The sequence below is a fragment of the Vulpes lagopus genome, chromosome 3 (genome assembly GCF_018345385.1).
Source record: "Vulpes lagopus strain Blue_001 chromosome 3, ASM1834538v1, whole genome shotgun sequence".
Taxonomy (NCBI): Eukaryota; Metazoa; Chordata; class Mammalia; order Carnivora; family Canidae; genus Vulpes; species Vulpes lagopus.
The window spans coordinates 60,639,776-60,663,014 of record NC_054826.1 but is presented as its reverse complement, the minus strand read 5'-3'; the positions used below and the strand labels follow the sequence as shown (position 1 = coordinate 60,663,014).

The window sequence follows — 23,239 nt, the reverse complement described above, 5'->3', positions numbered from 1 at the left end:
CTTAATGTTAACTCCTGGTGTTGGAGGCACAACCATACCACACCACGGTTCCGTCTGAACATGAGCATTTTCTAAGCCAGGAGGCTACCCACCTGGGCACCAGTGTAACCACTGGGTGAAGAAACCCCATTTCCAAACCAGCTCTCGTCTACATAGGAGGAGCTGGGTCACACTGAGCAGGTCATTTGCTTTCCAGAACTCTGCTCCCTGGCCTGTACAGAGCTTCAGCCGACGGCTTGTAAGGTCCTCTCTCCTGTCTTATTTTAGGGTCACACTCTCCCCTGATGGCATGTTTTGCTTGTGACTACAGGTGACACCAAGTTAAGAGGGAGAACCGCCTCCGAGACTACCTCAGGAGCTGAGAAGAGCACCACGCGCACAGGTGGAGGTCAAGGAAATCCAGGCAACGGCCGGAATGCAGTATTTTGCCCTTGGAACCGAAAGTCCTACAGAGTGAAGAGGTGTGTGCACCGGGCAGAGTGGTGACTAGAGATGGGGTTTTTGCAGGAAAGCCTTTGAACGAGCCTCGGGGCCCTGATGTGGAAAAGCAGCCAAGAACTAATGAGCTCTAGGGCTCCGGGACCAGAAACGTGGGGGCCAGATTGAAGGTTTCTCTCCTACCACAACTCAGCTGCTTACTGCCTACCTGCACACTCTCCGAAGGGACGGTGAAGGGATAAAGAGATGGGGGTGTGCAGGGGAGCCGGCTGGCATGCTCACCAGAAAAAGAGATGAAAGCAGAGAACAAAAAGAAAAACCAAGGAAAAGGGACTTTGGTAACAGCGAGAACTAGGACAGTGGCCAGGCATGACTGGTGGCCTCATTATCGAATTTTCTGAGACTCTCTTAAGAACCTGTGGGTATTATGTCGTTATGTATCTGTCCAAACCCATGGGGTGCGTAATACCACAAGTGAACCCTAAGGTAAACTACAGCGTTTGGGTGATAACAACGTATCAGTGTGGGTTCATCAATTGTCAAGAATGTACCACTGAGGTGTGGGATGATGAGAGGGGGCAAGGCTGTGCACCTGTTGGCTCAGGGGGGGATACGAGTACTCTCTGTGCTTTCCCCTCCATTTTGCTGTGAATCTAAAAGGCTCTTAAAAGTTTATTTAAAAAAAGAAAACCTGTGGATGTTTAGCATGGACTGAAGAGGATGACTTAGGGCGTAGACAGCTGCTCAGTCTTCAGATGGGGTTGTCAAAGGGATCCATTTGTGCCATACAGCCTCTGGCAGCAGGACTGGACACGGCAGGCAGGTGTTCTAGAAAGCCTCGGGTGGGGGCGCCCAACGGTCAGGGCTGGCTAGGTCTCAAGAGAGCTGGGGAGGGTGGGGACCCCGTCAACACGCGCCCTCACTCACTTCACGGAGGCCCCACGCCCACCTGGCAGGGAGGCCTCAGGAGGGTTCTGCCCATCACTCCAAGGGAGAAGGAACCAGAAAATCCCATGCAGCCCTGAAATTCCTTGATCCCACCAAAAAAATGAATTAGCAACGTTCAACGAAATACTGTATTTCGTTGTATTTCATGTTCGGCCCACACGATTCGTTGTGCTGTCCATTCAACATTTCTGCATTTTTGTCTCAATAAAACAATAAGTGCCACGAATTTCTCAAATCCTCTCTCTTCCCATACCATAAACAGTAAGCATTGCATAAGGACCCGTGAAGTAAGGTCGGATACGATTCAGGCACTCCGTTGGTGTCTTCAAGGACAAACACGTCAACGCAACGCCGATTTCCTCAATTCAATGGACGGTTTCTTAATTATTTTTTTCTTTACGTTAATGGAAGGCTAGCCAGCCGGTATGTTGGTGGATTATTTTCGAAAGATGCCTCCTCGGAAAAGGAGACACAACTAAACCCTCCCACTCACACCCCCAGATCCAAGCCGGGCCCCGATCGCGCTGGCGGCACCGCAGTTCCCTGCAGGAACGCCCTGCTTCTCCCTCACTACTGGCACCAGCGGAGCCCCATCTTCCAGTAAAGCACCCCTCCTCATCAAGTCGTCTCTCTCCTCCCCCGTGGCCAGTTTCCACTGTTAATTAAACTTGGCAGACATCCTTGTCTCTCTCCGCCCCATCTCCCTCCCTGGCTGGGGGAGTCAACTGGCCAACCACACACTCTGTTCTTCCAGTCCCCGAAGTCCTGCTGAGGTTCTGGGGCATGACCTGGGGGCGGCGTGACATCTCTATCTGCATCTCTGGGCATCTCCGCCCCCGAGTCGGCTGGCAGGGCTCCTAGGCGCTGGGGAATGGCAGGGAGGGATGAAAATTGGATGGGGCCCAGTTTTTACAACGTTCCCAGGGCCTCAGACGTCATTCAGAGGGGGAGAAAAAGCCCCAAAGACGACGTTTGTCTTGGTCATGCTTTGTCTCTGCTACTATTGTTGTCTTAAAAAGCCTATGTGGTCAGGATGTCGGGAAAAGGCAAGAGGAGTCACTCTCCTCCCAGAGTCACGCGGTGTCCTTTCAATGCCGGTGGCTTCTGAAGGGCGGGTGTTGGGCGTCATCTACCTCTGGGGTTTCACAATCGAATCTGGAGGCCAACAGGAGTCTCATCTCAAAGGCGCCACTCAGCCCCCCATGAAGGCACCTGCACCCCATGTGCCCTGAAGCCTAAGGCACGTGCTCCACCTGGCGGAGAGGCCCAGACTGCCGAGGCCTGTAGAATCGGCGCAGCTCCCCCTCTGGCACTGCCCACGCCCCCATGGGCCCTCCCACACCCCCACAGGACAGCAGGGCGCTGCCACTCAGGGCGCTCCCACAAACCCAGGCAAGCCTGTGCACAGGTCCTCAGAGGACCCAGAAGTCAGATGATCTGGAAACACGTCCAGGAAAGGAGAGCAGAGCATGGAAGCGTAACCAGAGAGGGACACGAGGGAGGCCTCTACTGGCACAGGGACTACCGGGGGGACCGAAGCAGAGGGTGGGTTCCGATGTGGGCAGGCGAGGGGGGCCTGGGACTCTGCCGCTCTAACGCCCCAGCACACAGAGGAGACGTGGGGCAGCAGGCAGGGCCCGAAGGCTGCCGGAAGCCGTGGGAACCAGTGCAGGCGACGGCAGGGGCCCCGAGAGCCACAAACAGACACACGCAAGCTCTACATCCTTCCCAAGAGCCCAGCCCCTGCTAATTGCATTTACTCTGTGACTCAGCCCCAGTGGGTCACCAAGACCACTTCAAAAGAACTTCCAGTAAAATCACCCGAGCGATAGCGGAATGGCCCAGCCCTCCAAGGCTGCCTCCCGCAGCCCGCGCTCGGCTCCCCTCACCTGGAGCTCGTATGGGCCCCGCTGGCTCACGCTTCCTCCCAGGGACACTAGGATCCAGGGCACCTGAGCCAGCCTAGGGCTTGCCCGCGGGCCTCCTCCCAGCACTGCCTGCCGCGCTGACCCCGCTCCGCTCACCGGGCACCTGCGAAGGCCGGCGGCTGTGCCCGGGGGCTCTGGCCGGGAGGCGCTGTCACCACTAAGCTACCTGCCCCGCCCTGGAGCCCCCCCCCCAGCTCAACCCTGAGGAACCACGGCCGGGCACAGATGGCTGACAGCACCCCAACACTCCCTTGACCTGCATGTGCCCATCAGGCTCCTGACACGAGCCTGAGCCCCGCGAGGCCCCCGGGGCCAGGCCTGGGAAAAGGCCAGCCAGGGGCTCAAGAGGCTCCCCAGCTGCTGGGCAACCTCGGCAGTAGTCCCTGCCCCTCTGAGCCAGGGTCGCTCAGCTGTCAAGGGAGGCGGTGACGACGAGGACAGCCACATGGGCGCCAGCCTGCCCACTCTGCCGCTTGGCCGGGTGCTTCAGGTGAGTCACTCGGCCCCTCCTTGCCTCCATGTACCTGTGTAATGGGCTCGTAGGAGTGCTTACCTAACAGAGGATGCTACGGAGCCAATGTGAACAGGGCCTGAAACAACACCTGCACAGCCAGTGCTCCAAGTGCTAGCTGCTGCCACTATGGGCAAACCGGACCTTCCAACACTGCCATTCCCAATCCTCTGACTAGCGAAACTGACAGCTACACTACAGTGACAAGGCCAAGCGGTACAGGCTGACAGGCTGACAGACTACAGGGAACTCACTAATAATAATAATAAATAATAATAATAATAATAGCAGCTCATAGACACTGAGCACTACTAAGTGTCAAGTTGTGCTAAGCACTTGGCATGCATTGTCTCAGTAAACTCCTAAAACAACCCTGAGGCTGTCAACAGCCCCATTTTACAGAAGAGAAAACTAAGGGTTAGGATAATTAAGAAACTTGCTTAAGGTCTGGTTATAGAACCAGTAAGGGAATGATAAGATACAAGCCCAGTTTAACCCAAAGGCTGCACTCTTGATCCCTAGGCCCAACACTGCTGCCCGGCTCTGAAGATGGAAGGACTGTCAGGGGAGGCTTCATGGAGGAAGCAGCCTGGTACTGGCCCTGGAGGGTGGTGACCTTGACAAGCACCTGAGAAGCCAACTCAGCCTGGAAGAAACACAGGCAGAGCCTGTCCCTCTGTGCACGTGGAAAGTCTCAGAGCAGAGCCAGCCCTGCCCGGGCCCTCCAGCCTGGATCCCTCCCACCCCCAGAAGGGGCTTGATCCCTCTCTGCCCTCCTTCCCCCACCAAGAGGACACTCATCTGGCATTGCTGAGATGGCACTGCTGAGCCAGGGATGGGGGCTAAACCTGGGAAAAAAAGAGAAAGAGAGGAGCCACAGCTCCATGACCCTGACATACACTGCTGCTTCCAGCCCGCCCCAACACCCATGCCCATGCCCAGGGCAGAGGCAGGTCCCAGGGCTCAGGGACCCTCATGCAAGAGGCACCGACTCTGGGAGTTGGAGACATGAGGAAGGAGGCAAGAGTGTAAGGAGTGCAGTGTGCTGTGCAGAGAACCTCCCCGCTTCTGAGGACCACGGGAGCTGCTGGCAGGGTACCCCCCCAGCCCCCGCTGCTGAGACCCCTCCTGCAAAATCACAAGTCAGTGCAGTCACGCCCCTCCCCAGGGCCTCAGCTGCCTTCCCTTTAAAAATATGGCCCAAGGCTGTGGACACTGAGGCCCAAACTAGGAGGCTGTCAAGCCCCAGCCTGTCGGAGAGGTATGGGGTGACCACGGCCCCGGAACGGAGCAGCAGCCAGAGCCTGGCAATAGCAGTGAAGGAAGTCCTGCTTCCTGCACCCACATGCCTGCCTCAGGACAGGGGAATCACCTTCTCCCTGATATGCACAGACAGAAGGCCTGCTGTTAGGGGTCAGGTGAAGATGTACGCCCTGGTGTGCATAATCCACCCCCCAAAGTGTCCGGTTGGTTAAGTGAAGACAGCATTAGTCTCCCCAATGGAGATACAGCTGGAGTAGAGTCTGCAAAGTTCGGAACAAGAATAACGAACTTGCTGGGGTGCCTGGGTGGCTCAGTCGGTTCAGCGTCTGCCTTTAGCTCAGGTCATGATCTCAGCGTCCTGGGATCGAGCCCCACATGGGACTCCCCGCTCAGCGGCGAGCCTGCTTCTCCCTCTCCCTGTGCTCCTTGCCCCTGCTCGGGTTCTCTCATGCTCTGTCAAATAAATCAATAAGATCTTAAAAAAAAAAAACTTGCTAAAATATCATAGTAAGGGTGCATATTTCTCCCTTTTTGAGGACGTGAAATGAACCAGTAGCCCATCCTTCAGAGGTGAAAGGGGGTGTTCCGTTTCCTAGCTAAGCGGAGTGTTAACCTCCAAGTGTGCAAATGAGAAGTGCGGGGGTGGGGGAGGTGAAGGGTGCCTGCGGGGCTCTCAGCTCATTCCTTGACCCCCTCCCACTGGACTCTGGAATCATCTGTGAGATGATGAACTGAGCTACACCCTGAGGAAACTCCCAGACTGTCAGTGCTGTCATCTGTGATCCACAGCCCCATCTCCCACCACAACTGCCCCAAAAGCTAAAGTCAGAAAAGGTAGGCAAAACAACACACGCATGCCGGGAACCAATCACTCAGTAAGATTAAGGATCCTTTCTCTCCCTGTCAGGCCCTGAGTCCTCCCCGCCCCCAAGGCGCAAGATGATGGAAGTTTGCTGAGTTTCCAGAGATTAAAAACAGCCATCAGAGAGCTTGTTTCCCCTCATCAGCTGGGAAAGGCTCCTGGAGGCCTTCTTCGTCATCCTGCGGTCAGAGGTTAAGCTCCAGGATGGGAATACTGGGAGGAACTAGGACCATCACAACCTGGCGCCAGGTGGGAACACCTCTCACTTCTGGCTTTCTGTCACTAAAACAAGCCGTTTTCTTCTGTCATCACCCAAAGGGGCTGGGTTACAGTTCTGCACCGAGGACGTGGCCCAAAGCAGGGTCTGCTGGGCTCCCTGGGAGGCTAGTCTTTATGGGGCCAGGGGGAGGATCGGGACAGGTGTTAAGAGTCTCCTACTAAATGCAATGATTCCCACCAACAAGTGTGACGGAGCCCGATCAGCATCCCCTAAACCACAGCTCGTGGCCCTGACATAGCAACAGGGAGGACCCAGCAAGAGGGCACAGGAAACCAGAGCAGCTCACCCGTGGGGCGGCCGAGCCCCCACGGTGCCGCGGATGGACAGCTCACTGTGGCACATCTGCCCTCGAATAAACTTCTAGCCAGCACCACGAGTCCCAACGGGCACGAAGCAGCTCTCTGCAAGGCCCGGGGCACAGCCAGTTCCCTCCCACTCTCGACTGGGACTCCGTCTCCACTTCTCAGTAAAGGGAGAAGAGGCTCCCTCCTCTAGAGACCACACCTGGAGCGCGCTGCCCTGCACCACTGCCGGGGTCGACACAAGCGCTGTGTGGTCCTAGGCAAGTGGTTTCCACTTTCTGTGCCTCATGTCCCGGTTTATAAAGCAGGAAGAATGATGAGTATGAGCCAAATGAGTAAAGAGAGGTAACGCCCCAAGGGCAGAGCCGGGCACAGGGCAAGCACCCCATAAACCCTAGCTCTCATTACTGCTGCCTCCCCTCCACCGGGGTGTGCCCTCCCAGTACCTGAATACAGCCCTGTGCCTTTGTTTTCTTCGTGTCTGGGATAAGGAGGCACCCCGGGGCACGTGAGTGGCCCAGTGGGTTAAGCATCTGTCTCTGGCTCTGGTCAGGATCCTGGGGTCCTGGGATTGAGCCCCAAGGCGGAATCCCTGCCCAGTGGGGTAGTCTGCTTCTCCTTCTGCCCGTGCCCCCTTCGTGCTCTCCCTCTCTCTAATATAAATAAGTAAAATCTTAGATGCTGACGCCTGGGAGCTAGCAGCCCCGGGATGGTGCTGCTGGAGAGGGAGCAGTTCCTGATGGAGCTGACCAGACTCTTCCAGAAGTGCCAGTTGTCGGGCAGCATGTTCATCACCCTGAAGAAGTATGATGGTCGAACTAAACCCATTCCAAGGAAAGGTTCTGTAGAGGGCTTTGAGCCCTCAGACAACAAGTGTCTGTTAAGAGCTACTGATGGAAAAGAGATCAGCACTGTGGTGAGCTCCAAAGAAGTAAACAAGTTCAGATGGCTTACTCAAACCTATTGAGAGCTAACATGGATGGACTGAAGAAGAGGGACAAAAAGAGCAAGAGTAAGAAGAGCAAAGCAGCACAGCGAAGGGCACTGCATATCCTGCTCTCGCCAGTTTACCACCCAGTTACTGTTTTTCCTTTGGTTTTTCCTTTTTGCCACAAAGCTAGGTTTCTCATTCCTCTGTGATAACTTTTCATGTGAGAAGAGGCTCATTTTGGATGGAACAAGGGCTGCAGTATTTACAGGATAGTTGTAAGAAGCCAAGCTTATTTTAGAATTGGTTGATCTTAAAAAAAAAAAAAAAAAAGAGGCCCCCTTTGCCCTCTTCCATCATTCTGTCTGGCCATGGCCAACTCCCATCCATCGCTGGCCTTCCTTGCGGGTCTCATGTTCTGAGTCACATGGAACAAGCCAGAGCACTTGCTGTGTGCCTGGCACACCTCCAGCCCGCCCCGACCTCCTCAGCATCCTCACTACCACCTACCTACACACGGGCACCAGTCAGCACACCTCAAGAGATGGAGCGAGGGCGCTCCGCACTAGGCACCACCCCTTGGTAGGCATGTCTGCCCTGGGGAAACACAGAACCCACTCATTCACCAGCCTCTCAGCGAGCACTGTGCTAGGAGGTCCTGGGGGTGCAGCAGAGGATGAGAGACAGAGTCCCGGCTCTCATGGAGCTCACAGGAGCCGGGGTGGAAGAAGAGGACTAAACCAATAAACAAATGCAAACTATATCAAGTCAGAAATGCTATGAAGAAAAATACAGCACAGTAAAACAGAGGGTGGGTGACAGGGTGGGGTGGAGAGGTGGCTACTGTGGTACAATGGGGGGGGGGGCTCTCTCTGAGGTGACATTTGAACAGAGACCTGAAGGAAGTGCAGAGTGCTGAAGAAAAATCGTTTCAGGGAGAGGAAGAGCAATTGCAAACTGTACCTGCACTCCACCTCCTCCCTGGGGATCAAAGGGACTGATGGAAACACATCAGAGGGACAGGGAAAGCCACCAAGAAGCACAAGGCACCTTACAGGTTTGGGCTCAAGCTTTTCTTGAGAGTACTAACAACCACACTGACTGCTCATAGCGGCTAATATTTATTAAGTACTTGTCACGGGGAAGGTACTATTTATATGGGTTGTTTCATTTAATCATCCCAACACTGTGAAAAATGGACTCTTAACTTGTTTTCTAAATGGTGAGATGCATGGGGCACCTGGGTGGCCCAGATGGTTAAGTATCTGCCTTCAGCTCCGCTCATGATCTCCAGGTCCTGGGATCAACAAGCCCCACATCAGGCTCCCAGCTCAGTAGGGAATCTGCTTCTCCCTCTCCCTCAGGCTCTGCCCCTGCTTGTGCTCTTTCTCTCTCAAATGAATAAATGAATGAATAAATGGTGAGATGCAGCTCAGAGAGGCTCAGTAACTCACCCACATCCACAAAGCCACTAAGCGGTGGATCTTACCACTAGCCCTGGATTACTTCCTTTCCACCAAGATCAGAAGAGACAAAACTCACCAGTTCCTTGATCCAGTGGACAGCAGAGGGTGTGAGCAGCCAACTCCTGACAACACACATAGGAGTCACAACTGACAAGTCAGAAACTGGGGGGCAATGCCAGAGAGCAGCGTATCAGCCAGCATCTGGCACTGTGGCCAAGGTTATCCTTACAACAGCAGGAGGGAAAAAGAGAAGTAAGAGAAATATGGTTCCAGTCATCTCTGCCACACCTCAGCTGCCAGCCTTGTCCTCTGCTCCTGGCTTCAACGCCCCCAACCTGGTCACTCCTCTGGCCACCCAAGGGAGACCACCACCATCTCTGGAATGAGCCAGATAGATATTTCCATCCTGACTTAGAAGGCAGCAAACAGTATGAACCAGAGGGGTTTGGGGAACCTGCTCAAGGCTCTAGTGCTCACATTGAATGCCAAAGATGGCAAAATGTCTCCCTCCCACCATCCCCTTCATCCCACGTCATCCTCCAAATGGCCACTGCCCATTAATCTCAGATCAGGGTACACAGAAGAGTCAGCCAGAGGGAATGATGGCTCTAGGAAGAGCCCAGGTCTCAGGCACAAGTGGCAGAGTAGGCAAGGGTGTGATACCCAGGCCGCACAGCTCAGGGACACTCAGCCCACAAAGGCCAGAGAGGAAACGTCTTGCTCTCACCAGCAACGAGCTGCTGCCTCTGCCTCCTTCCCTTCAGCAGCATCAACAGCACCCTCCCTGTCGGCTTTGCATGGGGCCTTAAAAACTACTGACCAGCAAGCTGGGTCCCCAGGACTCGGAGACCATGGAGAACTGCTTACCTCCCCCTCCGTACAACATTCCTGCTAAGTTTGAACCTACCAAGATCCCTGCTACGTTGAGTGCACAGTGCACCGGACAAAGGGCACAGGGTCAGGAGCTGGATGGATCTGGGCTCTCCCTGGGTTGGTCACCTACTAAAGGGTCAAATTATCTTCCTGAGCCTCAGTATCTTCATCTATACACCGGAGCTGTAAGAAGTCTTTATCTGTATCTCACAGATTGTTGTGCCAGCAAATAAAATAAAAGACACTGAAAGTGCTTTGTAACTGGAAAGGAACTGCTCACAAATGCGAACCTGCCCCAGAGACCCAAAGTCCCCTGCTCCCTGACACCACTGTGCATTGTTTCCAATCGCCTTCACTCCTTCTCTTCACTGCCAGCCTCTTCTCTTCCAGAAAGTCCTCCTTTTCCAGTACTTACTCAAAACACCACACTGCAACAACAAACACAAGGAAATGAATAAAAAGCAAGGGCTTTGTCAGAATGCCAGTGTTACCCAACAGGGTCCACAGACTCAACACAATCCCTATCAGAATCCCAATGAACTTTTTTTGCAGAAACAGAAAAACTCCTTTTAAAATTAATAGGGAGGCATTCCTGGTTGGCTTAGTGGTTTGGTGCCACTTTTGGCTCAGGGCGTGATCCTGGAGTCCAGGGATCGAGTCCCACATTGGGCTCCCTGCATGAAGCCTGCTTCTCCCTGTGCCTGTGCCTCTGCCTCTCTCTCTGTCTCTCATGAATAAATAAGTAAAATCTTAAAAAAATAAAATTAATAGGGAATTTCAAGGAACCCCAAATAGCCAAAATGATCATGAGAAAGAAGAATAAGGAGACTCATACTTCCTGATTTCAAAGCTTGCTATGAAGCTACAGTAATCAAAATAGTGTGGTACCCACATAAAGACAGACACATGGACAAATGGAACAGAAATAAATCTTCCCATGAATGCTCAAGTAATCTTGACAGGTGCCAATCCTATTCAATGAGGAAAGGACAGTCTTTAAGAAATGATGCAGGGAAAACCAAACATCCCCATGCAAAAGAATGAATTTGGACCCTTACCTAAAATCCCATAAAAAATTAACTCAAAATTAACCCAAGTCCTAAAGATTAGAGCTAAAATTATAAAACTCTTAAAATATAGGGCTTCATGACATTGAATTTGGCAATGATTAGATATCACACCAAAGACATGGGCAACAAAAAGAGAAAGACACAATGGGTTTTATGAAAACTTAAGAATTTTACACACTGAAAGGTGCTACCAACAGAGTGAAAAGGCAGCCCACAGAATGGGAGAAAATATTTACAAGTCACATATATGACAAAGGATTATATCAGAATATATAGAGAACTCGTAAAACAAAGTTCTCTCTCTCTCTGGGACGCCTGGGCGGCTTAGTGGTTGAGTGTTTGCCTTCAGCTCAGGTCATGACCCCGTGGTCATGGGATCGAGTCCTGCATGGGGCTCCCCTCATGGAGCCTTTTTCTCCCTCCGCCTCTGTCTGCCTGTCTGTGTGTCTCTCATGAATAAATAACTAAAAAACAAAAAACAAAAAAATCGGATTCAAAAATAGGCAAATGAGGGATGCCTGGGTGGCTCAGTCCGTTAAGCATCTGACTCCTGGTTTTGGCTCAGGTCATGATCTCAGGGTCGTGAGACTGAGCCCCGAAGCCCAAGTCAGGCTCCTTGTTGGGCATGGAACCTGCTTACAAGTCTTGCTCTCCTTCTGTCCCTCTCCCACCTCCAGCTCTCTCTCTCTCTCTCTCTCTCTCTGATTTTATTTATTTAAGAGAGTGAGAGAGGGCACGAATGGGGAGGGAGGCAAGCAGAAGAGGAAGAAGCAGACTCCCCACTGAGCAGGGAGCCTGCTGTGGAGGTCAATTGCAGGACCCTAAGATCATGACCTCAGCTGAAGACAGATGCTTACTTAGCCAACTGAGTCACCCCCAGGTGCCCCTCCCTCCCTCCCTCTCTCGCTCTCAAAAAAAGGGAGATTTTATTTATTTATTCATGAGACACACAGAGAGAGGCAGAGACACAGGCAGAGGGAGAAGCAGACTTCATGCAGGGAGCCGGAGGATCATGTCCTGGGCTGAAGGCGGCACTAAACAACCCCCCACCCCCCCGCTGCCCAACATTACTCATCCTTAAAGAAATGCAAATCAAAGCCATAAGGCGATACTCCTTTGGACTGCATGGGATGGCTACCATCAATGAGGCAGAAAGTAAAGAGTGTGGGTGACGATGTGGTGAAATGGGAACCCTCATGAAACTACTGGTAGGAAGGTAAGATGATGCAGGCAACTGTGGAACTAGTATGGCAGTTTCTCAAAAAAATTAAAAATAGTATTGCCACATGATCATTGAATCCATTTTTGGGCATATATGCCAAAAAACTGAAAGCAGGGTCTCAAGGAATATTCCTACAGCTATGCTGACAGCATTACTCACATCTGTAAAACGTGTGAGCAACATGGGTGTCCACTGCCAGATGAATGGCTACGCAAAATGTGGGGCATCATACACTGGAGTGTGACCCAGCCTTAAAATGCTAGGAAATTCAGGGGCACCTCAGTAGTGCAGTCAGTTGAGCATCCAACTCAATTTTGGCTCAGGTCATGATCTAAGGGTCGTGAGATGAAGCCCCACGTCAGGCTCCACACTCAGCAGAGTCTGCTTGAGATTTTCTCTCTTTCCATCTCTCTCTGTCCCACCCATTTGTGTTCTCTCTCTAAAATAAATAAAATCTTAAAAAAAAAAAAAAAAGCTAGAAAGTTCAGACATGTTCTACAACACAGGAGAGTGTTAACATTATGCTAAGTGAAATAAACCAGTCACAAAAAGACAAATATCGTTTGACTCCATTGATATGAAGTACTTGAAAGTAATCAAAATCACAGAGACAAAGTAGGGCAGCCCTGGTGGCGCAGCAGTTTGGTGCTGCCTGCAGCCTGGGGTATGATCCTGGAGACCCGGGATCGAGTCCCACGTCGGGCTCCCTGCATGGAGCCTGCTTCTCCCTCTGCCTGTGTCTCTGCCTCTCTCTCTGTGTTTATGATTAAATAAATACGATCTTTTTTTTTTTTTTTTTTTTTTTTTTATGATAGTCACACAGAGATAGAGAGAGAGGCAGAGACACAGGCAGAGGGAGAAGCAGGCTCCATGCAGGGAGCCCGACGTGGGATTCGATCACGGGTCTCCAGGATCGCGCCCTGGGCCAAAGGCAGGCGCCAAACCGCTGCGCCACCCAGGGATCCCAATAAATAAGATCTTAAAAAAAAAAAGTAGAGTGTGGTGGTTGTCAGGGGCTGGAGTGAGGAGGGAGAGATGGGGAATTACCGTTTAATGGGTATAGTTTCAGTTTTGCAAGATGAAGAGTTCTGGAGATAAAGATAAGTGGGGATGGTAGCACATTATGAATGTTTAATACCACTGAACTCTATACATAAAACTGGTTAAGATGGTAAATATTTTTATATGTTTTTTGTCTCAAAAAAAAAAAAGGCAAGGGCTTTATCTCTCTCTGTATTATAGCTATCCAAATCTTTGGGGACAGTTTCAGACTAATACAGTCCCCATGGGAGTCATCCCATCATGCCTGGAGAACATGTGACCAGCTCACAGTCCCTACCTGGTAATATGAAGCCCTTGGCTAAGAAAGAACTGAGGGAGGGGATCCCTGGGTGGCTCAGGGGTTGAGCATCTGCCTTTGGCCCAGGTCGTGATCCCGTGGGTCCCGGGATCGAGTCCCACATCGGGCTCCCCGCATGGAGCCTGCTTCTCCCTCTGCCTGTGTCTCTGCCTCTCTGTGTGTTTCTCACGAATAAATAAATAAAATCTTTTTTAAAAAATGAAAGAAGTGAGTGACAAGGGAGGGCCAGATCTAGACTTCATAATGGGCAACTACAGAAAGTACTGTTCTAGGCACATACAGACAAAATTCTGGGATGGACACCCTGTGAGAACAGGAGAAGGAATAAAAATATCTGGAAGAGACACAGAGGCCATTCAGGAGGACAGGAGGAACAAGAGAATGAAATCTTCTAGACGGCAACGGGGAGGAGAGTGGCCAGAGGGGCTGGTCTGCCAAACCAAACGCTGGGGTAGGGCAGGGAAGGCAAAGAAACATCTGGTGTGGTCATCCGGAGGTCAACAACGCTCTGCCAATTAAGTAAGGCCATTGATTGGCTCTGGTTTCTCCATCAGAATTGATGAGCTTGGATTAGACCAGATAAGGCCAAGAGGTTCATCGCAGAAGAACTGCCCTGTCTCGTGACAACTGCCCAGAGTACCGTGTGAAAAGAGCTTGAGGCCACACCTGCGCTTGTCGGGAAAGGAGCCCATGATGGATTAGCTGCGTCTGCTGAGGGCATGATGGGAAGGCACTGGGTGATTCCTAAGGGCCAGTCCGACAACAAGAAACACTATTTCAGGGGTGCCTGGCTGGCTCAGTTGGTGGAGTATGCGACTCTTGATCTCAGGGTCAGAAGTTCAAGCCCTGTGCTAGGTATAAAGATTACTTAAAAATAAAATCTTAAAAAATAAAAAAAGGGTTGGGGGGGGGTGCCTCAGTTGCTCAGTCGGTTTAGTGTCTGACTTTTGATTTGGACTTGGGTCGTGAGATCAAGCCCTACCTAGGGCCCCCACACTTCGGGGGAGGGGGTGTCCGCTTGAGATTCTCTCTCTCCCTCTCCTGCTCTTGCATGCTCTCTTGCTCTAAAATAAATAAATCTTAAAAAAAAAAAAAACCCACTATTTCATGGTGCTCACTTCTTACCAAGCTTACTGTAAATTTTTTCAAAAGATTTTATTTATTTGACAATTTTTTTTTCAGTTTACTTATTTGCCCCACAAGCTTACTATAATTGATTACAGATTGGAATTAACTCTAAAATCCAATCTGGGGGATCCCCGGGTGGCTCAGCAGTTTAGCGCCTGCCTTCAGCTCAGGGCATCATCCTGGAGACCCGGGATCGAGTCCCACGTCGGGCTCCCTGCAGGGAGCCTGCTTCTCCCTCTGCCTATGTCTCTGCCTCTCTCTTGCTATGTCTCTCATGAATAAATAAATGAAATCTTTTAAAATCCAATCTGTTTCTTCAACATTCTTTAAAGGACCAAGACAGAAAGGGCCCTCAGAGGTAAATAAAAGAATAGTGATCTCCCACGTATTCTTTTCTTTTGAGGCTCTGAGAAACAGAGAATGTAAAGAAGGGTTTGGCCCTTCAGAGGGTTCTGGGAGGCCCAGACCAGAGCAGATGGTTTTCCTATCCAAGGAGAGCCCTAGGAGGGGCACCTGGATGGCTCCGTCAGTTAAACCCTTCAGCTCAGGTCATGATCTCAGGGTCCTGGGATCAAGTCCCATGCTGGGCTCACTGCTCAGCAGGGAAACCTGCTTCTCCCTCTGCCCTTCTCCCCTCTTGTGCATGCTCTCTCTCTCTCACTCGCTCTAAAAAACAAATAAAATCTTTAAAAAAAAAAAGAAGAAGAAGAGCCCTAGAACACTTTATGCACCCTTCCTCTAGAATAAGGGGACACCAGACAAGAAGGTTCACCCCTTACTTACACAGCACCCTGTGTGGATTTTGAAAAGGTGGCCTCCAGAAGTGGGTGGAAAGAACCCATTCCTGAAACCACAGGGACCTTTTACACTGTATTACAAGAAGAACAGCTGCACGTACTCATCTACAGAAATGCACTCAGGTATGACAAGCTCACAGCCAGGGCAGGGGTGGGGAGTTTCTAAACAACACCCAGGGCCACAGACACACTGCACCAGCACACTCAGGCAGTGAGTGTTCCTCTTGGCAGCCACCCCACTCCCACCAAATAAAGGTGAAACATCTTTCTTCCTAAAAACCCCTGTAACAAAGGCTTCCTTCCATCATGTTCTAGTTTCACACCTACTATTTCAGCCAATCTAGTGCTCCCATTTACCTTCAACTTGAGTGCAGAGCCAATCTCACATTCTAACATTCAGGTCATTCTTTCCTCAAATGCAGCAAGAAGAGCTTTCCCCACCCCCCTGAGGCAAAATCTGGCCACACAGGGTCTTCAAAGTGCCCCAAGTCGACCTCAGGAAACGGGGGAGGAAATCAGAGAAAGTATTTCAAATGCACAAAGGGATGTGGGTTATCTTTTGCACACAGGCGGCCCTCGGGAGAGAAAGTAAGATCTTGAGTAACAAGAGAAAATATTTCAAGGGAGGAAAAGCCAAAATCCACATCCACAACCACAGAGCACAGCAAATGAAACCAGAGCATAGCAGCCCCCAAAGATCCCAGCCTTCTCCTGGCCCCTGGTCCACTGGCCATCTGCTAGCAGCCCTGACAGCGAACACGTCCAGCCCCCTTCCCGTGGACAGGGCACCCCCAGGTCTGCACCACCGTGCCTGCTGTCCCCAGCCCTGGCACAAGCCACACACGGTTCAAGTGTGAATAAGTGCTCAATCCACATTTTCCAGTTACCTTCAGCTGCCTCAGAGCTAGTGAGGACCCCTGGACTGCCCGGCCCTGACATGGTACAGATGTCCAGAGGAGGTCTGGTCAAACCAGATCACAGTGAGAGCTGGAGACGGTGCCAAGGCCAGCTTCAGGGCCCCTCATCACCACAGAACCGTGCATAATAGAAATAACTGCTGTGGAAAGGCTGAACCGTGTCCCTTCCAAAATTCAGAGCTTAAGCCCTAACTCGCACTACCTGAGCATGTGACTGTGTTAGAGGGTAAAAGAGGTGATTAACGTGAGGTCAGTAGGGTGGGCCCTAAAACTTCTAAGTGGAGGAAATCGACACAGGCGTGAGCACACACCCACGAGGACACAGAGGAGACACTCACCTACAGCCATGGAGGGTGGCCCAAGAAATCAACCTGCCCACACCTTGATCTGAGTCTTCTAGCCTCCAGGGCTGCGAGACAATAAACAGCTGTGGTGTGAGCCGACCAGTCCGGGGTACTTTGTTATGGCACCAATACAGTTGCTACTGTGCCAGACTCTGGGCTACCTTTTCCAGTACAGACACCTAGCACAGCGCCAGCCATGAGAGACCATCAAATTACTGTTATCTTTACTTAAATCTCACAGCACTCCAGCAAAGAGGTATTGCAATTAGCCCCTAGTGACAGACAAGGACCCTGAAGCTCAGAAAAATTAAGGAACAAGCCCTCGATCATTCAGCTGCACCCACCTCCAAGCCCTGCACCCTTTAACTATGGCCGAGCTGCCTCTAAACCAAAACCCCTCTGCCCTTCCTCACCCACTCAGCAGTCACAGTATGATCCCCGAAACGGCTTCGCCTACCTACATGACCACTGTCTGAGGCCACTGAGCCTTTCTCCCCAGCCTTTCTGCTCCCAGCAGATACTCAGGTTTTGTTTTTTGTTTTTTTTTTTTTAATTTTTATTTATTTATGATAGTCACACAGAGAGAGAGAGAGAGGCAGAGACACAGGCAGAGGGAGAAGCAGGCTCCATGCGCTGGGAGCCCGATGTGGGATTCGATCCCGGGTCTCCAGGATCGCGCCCTGGGCCAAAGGCAGGCGCCAAACCGCTGCGCCACCCAGGGATCTCCAGATACTCAGGTTTAAGGGAACTCAGGCTTTCTACCTTGTTACAGTTCTGGGATCTTCCCTCCCCCCCCCACCCCCGCTTTTTTTTTTTTAACAAGCATTGCTTTGATAATCAGAAAAAAAAATTATTATTAAGGAAAAAACATTAGTACAGTTAAGGAATTCTACAGAATCTTCAGGCTGTGTGCAAATAAATAATAAAAAGGAATATATTTGGAAAGACTATTATGAATAAAAAGGGGGTTATAAAACAACAAAAACAAAAACAAGCAGCCCTTGCCAGCATCCTATCAGCTGAGATAAGATAAAGGACTCAACGGGGCAGAAGGGAGAAGACCCCGCAACCAAGTCCCAGCCAGGTCACCTCCAGAAAATATCTATTTTTAAAAGCACGTTCCATTTCATCAAATTTCAGAAAAACAAAGAAAGAGACCTTGAGGGGCAGACAGGCAGGCTCCTAAGCCACTCGCAGCACGCATGCTTGCAGCTCAGGCGATGGTCGCCCGTGGCCAGCCAGTGATTTTCATTGGAAAAATTCAGATCTCAAGTGACAGACGGGACTCAGCCAGGGAGCCCCCATCAGCATGCAGCCCAGCGAAGCGCCAACGTTCATATTTCCTACAGCCTGCTGGGCCCCCAACAGTCTTAGTTAAAATGGAAACTGTCAGACAGGATTTTGTGCAAATATGCACTTTCCTTGGGGGCAAACATTCTAAGTCTACAACTTGTTCTTTCATTTTCCGAGCTTTCTGTCCATGGCGACAACATCAAAGATGGGAGAGGCGGGTGGGGAGGGCGGTTGGGAGCACCAGGAGGACGGAGCAAACGCAAAGTGCAGGAAGAGCCGGCTGAGTTACTAGAAGATAAAATGTGCTCAGCCCCTCACAGTCCTGGAGAAATGACCTTGCGGGGCCCCTCCTTTTGCAGCTCCTGCGAGCACGGCCCAACTGTGTTAGCACATCTTGCCTCCAGATGACCTGAGAGGGGAAATACTATGAAAGAATATGCAAAAAAACAAAAAAGTTTCAAGGGGTGGGGGCAAAAAAAAACCTACAATAACAGGAAAAGCAGAAGTCCCATCTGAATGGAATCAGAGGAGCAAGTTCAAACTACTACTAATGTCCATCAAGGAAAACTGTTGGATGCAGTTTTAGTTAATGATACTGATTCTTCTGGAACATTCTTAAAGACTTTATTTATTTGAGAGAGAGAGAGAGAGAGAGGGAGAGAGAGAGAGGGAAAGAGAGCGCACAAGGAGCGGGGCGGAAGCAGAGGGAGCAGATGCTCCACTGAGCAGGGAGCCCAATATAGAGTTCGACCCCAGGACCCTAAGATCGTGACCTGAGCCAAAACCAAGAGTCAGATAGTCAACCAACCGAGCCAGCCACCAGGTGCCTCTGGAAACCTTTTAAAGAGCCAGCCATTTTTTCATAGTAAGATCATTCACTGGAGCCTCGTCCGATAGCCTCAAAACACAGCGAGGCGTGTGCCCAAATTCACCTTTCTGCATCGGTGCCTGTGGGGCAAGTGGAGTTCTGAGGGCAGGATGTCCAGCCCAGCGCCTGCTACTAAATACATCTTCCCCACAAGTTTCATACTTTCAACCCAGTTAGACCACGTCACCTCATGTTTACCAAGTTCCCTTGAGGTGTGTGGTCTTTTGAAATGTGTGGTATGTTTGGGGTTTGCGTTTGGGTGGGGGAGTTTAGAAAGATTCCTTCAAGATAATTGAGAAAGAATTGCCCAAATTGAAACATTCAAATCTCCTAGAGTCTCATTTCTCCTCTGTTGGCATCTCAAGGAGACATGGTAAAAACCCTGCCATGAAGAAGGGTCACAACCTACAGGGGACCTCCCAGGCCTATGCCAGGTAGAAGAACCCATGAAGTTCCCTGATTCAGTCACTAGAAAACCACCAGAGAACACTGTCTTCGACAGCAACCGGAAGAGGAGAGGAGTGGTCCCTGCAACTCTGTGTCCCACCCCCATCATCAAGGAAATGAGGTCCACTGTGGGCTTCTCAGCTCGGACTCGGCTGCCTTGGGCCCCACCCAGCCCAGCAGGCCTGCGTGTGCAGCCACCTCACCCATGCTGACGGCCACTCTGTCCACCAGCTCACCACAAAGGCCACTTGTTTCCCATGAGTGCCCAGAACAGTGGCTCAACCAGTTGGCCCAGTCGGGGACCACGGTCCTGGTAGATGGGTGGTGACAAGGGCTCACTGTGGCCTCAAGAGACAATTAGCAAGACAGTGTCAAGTTACCAAGCACCTGCCAGGCTGGGAGACTGTAGGATTCAGCGTCCAAACCCAGGAAGGGTCAGGCAGGGTCAGCTGCAGGCTATTTCACCTCCATCTCTGTCCCTCTACAATAAGCATTAGGTCCTCTGAGACTGGGAGCAAAAGAAGAAAGGTGCTCACAAGGAGTTGTTGTCACATGAACAATCTTGGGGTGCAAGGTAGAAGAGTAGAGTCTTCCAAGAGGATGCTCGGAAATGTGTAGGGACACAGTCCAGTAGACATATGATGGAGAGGGGCACCACCAGCCCCCAGTGGGTGGAGACCAAAGATAATGAGCATCTGAAAAGTGCAGGAAGATCTGAAAGCCAACAGCGCCTGCTGAGACACGCAAAGCCAATCCCATCTCTCCCAGCTGTTAGCCACACCTGAACCACCACACTCAGCATAAAACCAAAGCAAACGGAGGACAGAGGAAAGAACGGAGAGTTGCAAAAAAAGGAATAAATCAAAGCTCTGGAGGAACAGACTACCGTCTTTACATGCCCAAAGGGTGATGAGGAGGAAAAGGAGAAACTCAGAGGCAGACTGGGGCCAAAAACCAGGAGATAACAAGCGGCAGGATCCACCAATGAGAAAGGCAAGCCGCTTCTCAACATGGGGTGCCCCCACCCTTGCTGCCCCTGAGCCACAGCAAGATGCTACCCACCAGGACTGCATGACATCTTCAGCTGCTGGGAACTCCTGACAACGAGAGCCACACAGGTGCCCACATCTACCACCCAGGCATCGCTCAGAGCTCAAAAGCTTTCACTGGCCCCCAGATTCACCTCGAGTCTCTAGGGTCCCAGCTCCACCACCTACCACCACGGGCAAGGTACCTAACACCTGTCTGCACCTCTACTTCCTCACCTGCAAAGGCCCGGGAGGATTAAGAGAATAACAAATGTAAAGTGTCTCAACATCAGAGCCATTCGCACATGTTGGGATATCGGTGGGGGGCACCAATCCCCAGAGCACTTCCCAGAGCCCAGCTGTGCCATCTCCAAGCTCCCAGCAACCGCTGGCTGCAGAATAAAGCCTGCCTGCAGGCTGGCATTCAAGAGTCTTGGACCCAACTGCTGCCCACCCCCACCCAGCCCGCCAGCCAGGCTGCGGGCCCACGTGCTCATCACTCCCTGCCCGTGGGCACACTTCTGCCTCCACCAACCATCACCACCACCTCCACCAGAGAGCCCCAGCCATCCCTCCAGGTCCAGCTTTAAAGGCGCCCTTCTCCAAGGAGCCTTCCCCATCCCTCCATCTGGAAATCTCCTGTCCTATCATGACCTGCTTGTACTTGCTTATGGTTCTAACCACCGTCTGCCAGCCAGGCTCTGCCCATGAGGCTGAGGACCAGGGCCGGCGTCAGGGTGCACAGCCCATGCAGCCTCACGAACCCACACCCAGCTTCATGCTCCACTGTCCTCACCTTGGTTCTTAGTGATTTATGAGCAGGGGCCCTGCATATTCAACTTGCACCAGGCCAGAAATTAAGTATCCAGTCCTGCCGATGACAGCCCAAGGAAGAAGATTTAGCTAACCTCTCTCATCCCCACAGCACCCAGTACTACTTGTGACACCGGAGGGAGTCAGGGAGGGAAGGAGGGGAGAGTCCGGGTATCTCCACTCTGTGAAGATAGTGAAGGTACATCCTTGCCACCCTGGGCGGCCCACTCACACACGGCAAGCTAACTTTCCTACCTTTCTCCTTCCCTCCCGCCCTCCTGCCCCCTAGTCCTCACACAGCAGAGAAAAGAACAACTCCCCTTAGCTCATTCTCTATACTCATGTTCCCCTCTGGTCCCCACTACACATCACTCCACAGGACACCATGAAAAAGGCCCTTGGACCCAAATGAAGATGTAGCATCTCGGTGCTTCGTCTTAATCAGACACTGGTTTGCTGAAAAGCTCACTCTCTGAGGAGCTTCAGGAGGCAGGAACACAGACTCAAGAGGCATCTGGCTCCACCACTTGCTGACTGTATAACCTTGGCCAACCTTCTGAGGATGAGGCCCAGAAAGAGGAAGCCCTAGGGAGACAGGGTCCCTGGAACCTCCCGGTCCTTCAAACCTGGTCCCAGCCCTGCCCCCTGCTGTGGTCTGGTTCAGGGACTCAAGGTCACAGTGAGCACCTCTCACAGCCCACGAGCCCCAGATAAGGCCTTAGGAACCAGGGATGGGACACCCCAGCCAATGGAATCACATCCGGTCCTGGCTCAGATCCACAATAGCACATCTGACACGTGCCCTCAATCCCTCTCTACCCTGTGACCCATAAGCAGCCTGCTGGCACCAACACACAGCCATAAGCCAAACCAACTTGTGTGAAAAACATTTCCTGGCCATACAAAACAAATGTATTTGGCCCATCAGGGAATGAGTAATTGTTTGTGAAAAGAGATATAGAACCCAAGAGACTCCTCTCTATCTGACTTGGGAGCACCTTAAACATAAAATTCTGGTTGACGCTAGGTGGGTCTTCACCTCCAGGATGACACTCCTTTCACGAAGAGTCACAGAATGTAAAAGACAGAAGGGACGCCAAATATCAAGTAGTCCAATGCACCCATTTGACAGATGGGGAAACTGAGGCTTCAGCAGAGTCAGGATTGCCTATGTCTGCACTCCCAGAGCCCCACCCTGCTCTGCGGGGACACTGCACCTGCCCATTGTATCAGCGCGGACTCTTTACAAGCTGCCACCCACACAAGACCGAGTTCTCTGTGACCAGGGTGTTACCTTTCTCGCGTCTGCTGCTCCGGCATCTCCCACAGGACCAGGCAAGCATCTGTGCTCAATAAACAATCCGTGGACAAATAAACGACCCACAGAGGTATTCCAGAGCCACAGAGCGGGGCAAACAAAGCTAAATCTGGAGCCCTGGCTTCATGCTCTCTATTCCGACTGAATGCAGCGCTGGGCAACTGGGTGAAGGAACACGAACCATCGGGTGACAAGAGCAGTATGCTGAGTGCAGCAGGGTTAGGGCACCGGCCTGGAGGCCACACCTGCTTCCAGCCCTGCCTCTGACCCGGGTGTGCGGGTCACGTGACCACACGAACAGCCCACTCTGAACGGAGGATGAACAAATCTCACCTCGCCTGCCTGCCTGCCTCCAGTACCAGAGCAAGGCGAGAGAAGGAAAGTGCACGCACACCGAGGACAAGGCACCACCCCGTGGGGCTGAGCTCCCCAACAATGCTGCATCTCCCCGACGCCCCAGCTCCTTACGCCTCCCATAACCCTGGTAAGCAGCAGGAGCAGAAGCATCAGCCCGCTGCACAGCTGGGAAAATAAGGCAGCAAGAGGCTGGGCCTGCAGCGCCCCTGGAAACCCGGGTGCTGGCTCCTGCTCTAAGGACTGCCCCAGCGGCGGGGAAGGCTTCCAGGAGTGCCTGCCCCCAGGCAAGCAACACCTGCCAATCCCACATCTCACAGGGCAGCAACTCCTGGCTGTGAAGTGCCAAGTCCATGGCCAGTCCCTGGATGTACCAGCTGTGGATGGTCCAGGCCCTGGGGCAGAAGGACAGAAGTCCGAGGAAGCTCAGATGGCCAAGTAAAAAATAACCAAAGAAGAGCCACACCCTGTGGCCTAGAAA

At 51.9% G+C, this 23,239-nt stretch overlaps 1 protein-coding gene and 1 pseudogene across 5 annotated transcripts in view; one reads left to right on the top strand and one right to left on the bottom strand.

Moving 5' to 3' along the window:
• The window catches only part of DLG5 (discs large MAGUK scaffold protein 5), a 119,550-nt gene that overhangs the window by 71,417 nt on the left and 24,894 nt on the right, over positions 1 to 23,239 (bottom strand). The gene's annotated exons all lie outside the window — the stretch shown is intronic.
• On the top strand, positions 7,242 to 9,940 carry LOC121487210 (annotated as a pseudogene).